This window comes from Trachypithecus francoisi, unplaced genomic scaffold, assembly GCF_009764315.1.
Source record: "Trachypithecus francoisi isolate TF-2019V2 unplaced genomic scaffold, Tfra_2.0 Lachesis_group5, whole genome shotgun sequence".
Classification (NCBI taxonomy): domain Eukaryota; kingdom Metazoa; phylum Chordata; class Mammalia; order Primates; family Cercopithecidae; genus Trachypithecus; species Trachypithecus francoisi.
This window is the reverse complement of record NW_022681470.1, coordinates 97,664,680-97,671,052: the sequence shown is the minus strand read 5'-3', so window position 1 is coordinate 97,671,052 and position 6,373 is coordinate 97,664,680.

The window sequence follows — 6,373 nt, the reverse complement described above, 5'->3', positions numbered from 1 at the left end:
ATATATATATATATACATATATATATATACACACACACACATATATATTTTTTTCGTAGGGACGGAGTCTCGCTCTGTCGCCAGACTGGAGTGCAGTGGCATGATCTCGGCTCACTGCAACCTCCCTCTTCCCGGCTGAATCGATTCTCCCCAAGTAGCTGGGATTACAGGCGCCCGCCACCATGCCCAGCTAATTTTTGTATTTTTAGTAGAGACGGCTTTCACCATGTTGGCCAGGCTGGTCTCAAACTCCTAACCTCAGGTGAACCGCCCGCTTCGGCCTCCCAAAGTGCTGGGATTACAGGCGTGAGCCACCGCGCCGGGCTCACATTTTCTTTTAGAAGAGGTCATTCTCTCCGGTCCAGTCCGTTTTCCACACTGCTGCCAGTAGGAAACTTTCAAACTTTCTAAAAACCCAGATTTTGCCACTCCTCTCCTTGACATTTTTTAATGGCTCCACATCGTCTACAAGATAAAGTCCAAAATCCTTGAGAAAGAAAGCATAATATTATGGTTAAAAACACAGCCATAGACATTTATCCGAAGGAAAGGACATAATTCAACCTAAGGAAGCTGATTTAGGAAAAAAAAGGAAATCAGTATTTCCAAGAGATGTCTGCACTCCATATTTATGCACCCCCAAATTTAATGCAGCACTGCTTACAGTAACCAAAATAGGAAATCAATCTAGGTGTCCAACAACAGATGAATAAAGGAAATGGGGTGTATATACACAAAGGAATACTATTTAGCCATTAAAAGGAACAAAATCCTGTCATTTGCAGCAACATGGATGGAATTGGAGGACATGTTAACTGACTTAAGCCACAAACAGAAAGTTAAACACTACATGTTCTCACTCATATGTGGACGCTTTAAAAAAATTGATTTCATAGAAGTAAAAAATAGAACAGATGATACTGGGGGCTGGGAAGAGCAGGGGGAAGGAAGGGACAGGGAAAGTTTTGTTAAAAGACACAAAATTGTGGCTCACACCTGTAATCCCATCACTTTGGGAAGCCGAGGGTGTGGATCATGAGGTCAGGAGTTCACGACCAGCCTGGCCAAGATGGTGAAACCCCATCTCCACTAAAAATACAAAAATTAACTGGTCATGGTGGTGGGCACCTGTAATCCCCAGCTACTTGGGAGGCTGAGGCAGAGAATTGCTTGAACTCCGGAGGCGGAGGTTGCAGTGAGCCAAGATCGCACCATTTGCACTCCAGCCTGGGAAACAGAGCGAGACTCTGTCTCAAAAAAAAAAACCAAAAAAAAAAAAAAAGACAAAATTGGGCTCACGCCTAGTAATCCCAGCACTTCGGGAGGCTTAGGCAGGCAGATCACTAGGTCAAGAGATTATGACCATCCTGGCCAACATGGTGAAACCCCGTCTCTACTACAAACAAAAATTAACTGGGTGTGGTGGCGCACACCTGCAGTCCTAGCTACTCGGGAAGCTGAGGCAGGAGAATCGCTTGAACCCGGGAGGCAGAGGTTGCAGTGAGCTGAAATCGTGCCACTACGCCCCAGCCTGGCAACAGAGCAAGACTCCATCTGAAAAGAAAAAAAAAAAAAAGACACAAAATTACAATTTTTTTTGAGACGGGGTCTCTGTTGCCCAGGCTGGAGTGCAGCAGCAGGATCATGGCTCGCTGCCTCCTTGACCTCCTGGGCTCAAGCTGTCCTCCCACCTTGGCCTCCGAAAGTGAGAGGTTTACAAAGTGAGCTGATTAAAGCCGTGAGCCACCACACCGGCCCCAAATTACATTTGTTTGTTCGTTTGTTCATTTGTTTGTTTGAGATAGGATCTCACTCTGTCGCCCAGGCTGGAGTGCAGTGATGCAATCACTGCTCACTGCAGTCTCAACCTCCTGGGTTCAAGTGATCATCCCACCTCAGCCTCCCAGGTAACTGGAACTACAGGTTCACGTCACCACACCCGGCTAATTTTTTGTACTTTTTGTGAAGATGAGATTTCACTATGTTGCCCACAGTGGTCACCTGGGCTCAAGTGATCCCCACTCCTCAGCCTCTCAATGTGCTGGGATTACAGACCTGAGCCACCTCGCTTGGCTCCAAATTACATTTAGACAGGAGGAATAAATTCTAGCGTTCTTGGCCAGGTGTGGTGGCTCATGCCTGTAATCCCAACACTTTGGGAGGCTGAAGTGGGCAGATCATCTGAGATCAGGAGTTTGAGACTAGCCTGGCAAAACCCCATCTCTACTAAAAATACAAAACTTAGCCAGGCGTGTTGGTGGGTGCCTGTAATTCCACCTACTCAGGAGGCAGAGGCAGGAGAATCACTTGAACCCCAGAGGCAGAGGTTTCAGTGAGCCAAGATCACGCCATTGCACTCCAGCCTGGGCAATAAGAGTGAGACTCCATCTCAAAAAAAAAAAAATTCTAGTGTTCCATACCACTAGGGGATGACTATAATTAACAATAATATATAGTGTCAAACAGCTAGAAGAAGGATATTAAATGTTTGTGTTGGAAACAAATAAATGATACATTTGTGAGGCCAGGCACTAGGGCTCACGCCTGTCATCTCAGCACTTTGGGAGGCTGAGGTGGGCAGATTATTCCAGGTCGGTAGTTCAAGACAAGCCTGACTGACATGGTGAAACCTCGTCTCTACTAAAAAGTACAAAAATTGGCCAGGAGTGGTGGCAGGTGCCTTTAGTCCCAGCTACTTAGGAGGCTGAGGCATGAGAATCGCTTGAAACCAGGAGGTAGAGGTTGTAGTGAGCTGACATTGTACCACTGCACTATAGCTTGGATGACAAAGCGAGACACCATCTCAAAATAATAAATAAATAAATAAATGATACATTTTTTAGATATAATGTAAAAATATCATCTAAATAATTAGCATATGCTAATTATCCTGATCTGATCACTATATATTTTATGTATTGAAACATCACTATGTACCCCATAAATATGTACAATTATGTGTCAATTAAAAATTAAAATAAAATAAAACAACAAAAAGAGAACACAGCTTTAGAGTCAGCCAGACTTGAATTTGAGTGTGAGCTTTAAGGTCTTTTAGCTGTATGACTTTGGACAAGTTGCTTTACTTCTCTGAATCTCAGTTTTCTCATCTACAAAGTGGGACTGATAACAATACCTATCTTTTAAGGTTGTAGAAGATTAAGAGATATAATTCTTGGCCAGGCGCCCTGGCTGACACCTATAATCCCAGCACTTTGGGAGGCCGAGGCGGGTGGATCACAAGGTCAGTAGTTCAAGACCAGCATGGCCAATATGGTGAAAGCCTGTCTCTACTGAAAATATAAAAATTAGCCGGGCGTGGTGGCAGGCGCCTGTCGTCCCAGCTACTTGAGAGGCTGAGGCAGGAGAATCGCTTGAACCCGGGAGACAGAGGTTGCAGTGAGCCAAGATCGTACCCCTGTACCCCTGGGCGACAGAGCAAGATTCCATCTCAAAAAAAAAAAAAAAAAAGACAGAGAGAGATAATTCTTGTAAACTGCTTAGCACAATGTTTAGTAAGTGCATAGTAAATTTCAGTATGTGGTAACTACTACATGGCATTCAGTATTCAGATCCTTCATAATTTAGCCTCTCCCTGTCTTTCTAGTCACACCTTCTGCCACATCACTACTCCAGCATCACTCCCCCAACACCCAATTCTCTGTCATGCCTCTAGGCCTTTCTTTCTCCTTAGAATCCTTTTCCTTTCTTGTCTAATTTTATGGGATAGTGGAGTCTTCTTGAACACCCATTCCTCTCTTTCCAGGCACAATTTGTATAACTGTGGAGATGATGCCTTCTGTAGTCTCTGGAATAGTTCCAATCTCAAATATTGTCTGTGGTAAAGACTCTGTTCCCATTTTTTATTCTGAAAATATGGTTATCAAACCAAATCACTTATACAAAGTTTATGATGGCACCTATTACACTGTATTCTAGTGATTCACATGTCTGTTCCCTTCATTAGTCTGTGATCTTTTTGAGGGCAGGGGCTTAATCTTTTCCTTTTTTTAATTAAAAAAAATTTTTTGGGCCGGGTGCGGTGGCTCAAGCCTGTAATCCCAGCACTTTGGGAGGCCGAGACGGGCGGATCACGAGGTCAGGAGATCGAGACCATCCTGGCTAACACTGTGAAACCCCGTCTCTACTAAAAACTACAAAAAACTAGCCGGGTGAGGTGGCCACGCCTGTAGTCCCAGCTACCCGGGAGGCTGAGGCAGGAGAATGGTGTGAACCCGGGAGGCGGAGCTTGCAGTGAGCTGAGATCCAGCCACAGCACTCCAGCCTGGGTGACAGAGCAAGACTCCATCTCAAAAAAAAAAAAAAAAAAAAATTTTTTTTGGAGACATGGTTTTGCTCTGTCACCCAGGCTGGAGAGAAGTGATGCAATTTTAGCTCACTGCAGCCTAGACCTCCCAAGGATCAAGTGATCCACCCACCTCAGTTTCGTGAGTAGCTGCGACTATAGGCGCGCGCCACCATGCTCAGCTAATTTTTGTACTTTTTGTAGAGATGGAATTTTTGTTATGTTGCCCAGGCTGGTCTTGAACTCCTGAACTCAAGCAATCTGCCTGCCTCAGCTCCCAAAGTGTTGGGATTACAGGAGTGAGCCATCCTGCCTGATGATGGGCTTAATCTTCATCTATGTATACCAGGAACTCTAATAGAGCCTGGGACGTAGCTTGGGCTAAATAATGTTAATTGAGCAAATTAATGAATGAATGATTAATTGAATAAGCCATCCTCTTATTGTAGAATCCTTTCCTTGCTCTTGCTAGTCCCCACCCCTTCATTCTAATCTTAGAAACTGTTCTGGCCAGGCGCGGTATCTCACACCTGTAATCCCAGCACTTTGGGAGGCCGAGGCAGGCAGATCACGAGGTCAGGAGATCGAGACCATCCTGGCTGACACGGCGAAACCCTGTCTCTACTAAAAATATAAAAAATTAGCCAGATGTGGTGGCACGTGCCTATAATCCCAGCTACTTGGGAGGCTGATGCAGGAGAATCGCTTGAACCCAGGAGGTGGAGGTTGCAGTGAGCCAAGATCACGCCACTGTACTCTAGCCTGGGCAACAGAGGGAGACTCTGTCTCAAAAAAATAATAAATAAATAAATAAAATAAAGAAAATGTTCTAAGATATGAAGGAAACTTTAATAAAGATGTGGGTGTGCACTCACATGTACTGAAGTCTGTACCTGTGGCCCTACTTTGAGGTCATTGGATTGTACCCCCTTTCCCAAAGCATGTATTGGTGAACTCCCTTTTCTGTTTCCTTGGGGGCACTAAGCCAACATGTCCTGCTCTGCCCCTGTTTCCACACCCTGTCACGTCACCACAGTTCTACTATGCCAGGAATGTTACTGGAGAGGAGTGGTTTCATGACTCAGAGGACACCCCAGGGACTTAGTGGAAGTGGGGGCGCCCCAGGGACCGAGTGGGAGTTGATGAAATTAAAAATAAAAACAGTGGTAGTTGGTGAAAATAAAAACTAAAAATATAAAAAATTTGCTGGGCGTGGTGGTGTGTGCCTGTAGTCCCAGCAACTCGGGAGGCTGAGGCAGGAGAAACGCTTGAACCCGGAAGGTGGAGGTTGCAGTAAGCCGAGCACCACTGCACTTCAGCCTGGGCGACAGAGCCAGACTGTCTCAAAAAATAAATAAAATAAAATAAAATAAAATTCACAGATTAGCCCACAGGGAGAAGATTCCTCTGTTTGACTGCGTTGGTCATTCTGGGATTTATTAGTCTGTTTCCAATTTTAAAATCAACACCAGCCGATTTCTGAAGTAACTCAGGAAATGGTAGCAACCCTATGCCTTTCAGGAAAAGAAGGATAATTTATTCAACAAATATTTATTTATTGAATACCTATGAGCCAAATCCTGTGCTAGACCGTGTGCCCCTCACCAGTTCCTGTCCTGTTTAGTTGAGTGGAGGGTATAGGTATAGTCAGTTATAAAATACTTCAACACTACAAAATTCCACTGCTGTGGAATTACAAACAAGATTTTGTCTACTTTCGGTGCCCAAAGGAAGACGAATAATCCAGCAGGTGGCAGCAGGGAAACAATTATTTTAGATCTTCGTAAGGGAGGAGTAGAAAGCTGCCGTAAATGCCTGGGGATTTATTTTTTGTTTTTTTTGAGGCGGAGTTTCGCACTTGTTGCCCAAGCTGGAGTGCAATGGCGCCATCTCGGCTCACCGCAACGTCTGCCTCCCAGGTTCAAGCAATTCTCCTGCCTCAGCCTCCTGGGTAGCGAGTAGTTGGGATTACAGGCAAGCTCCACCACGCCTGGGTAATTTTGTATTTTTAGTAGAGACGGGGTTTCTCCTTGTTGATCAGGCTGGTGTTGAATTCCCGACCTCAGG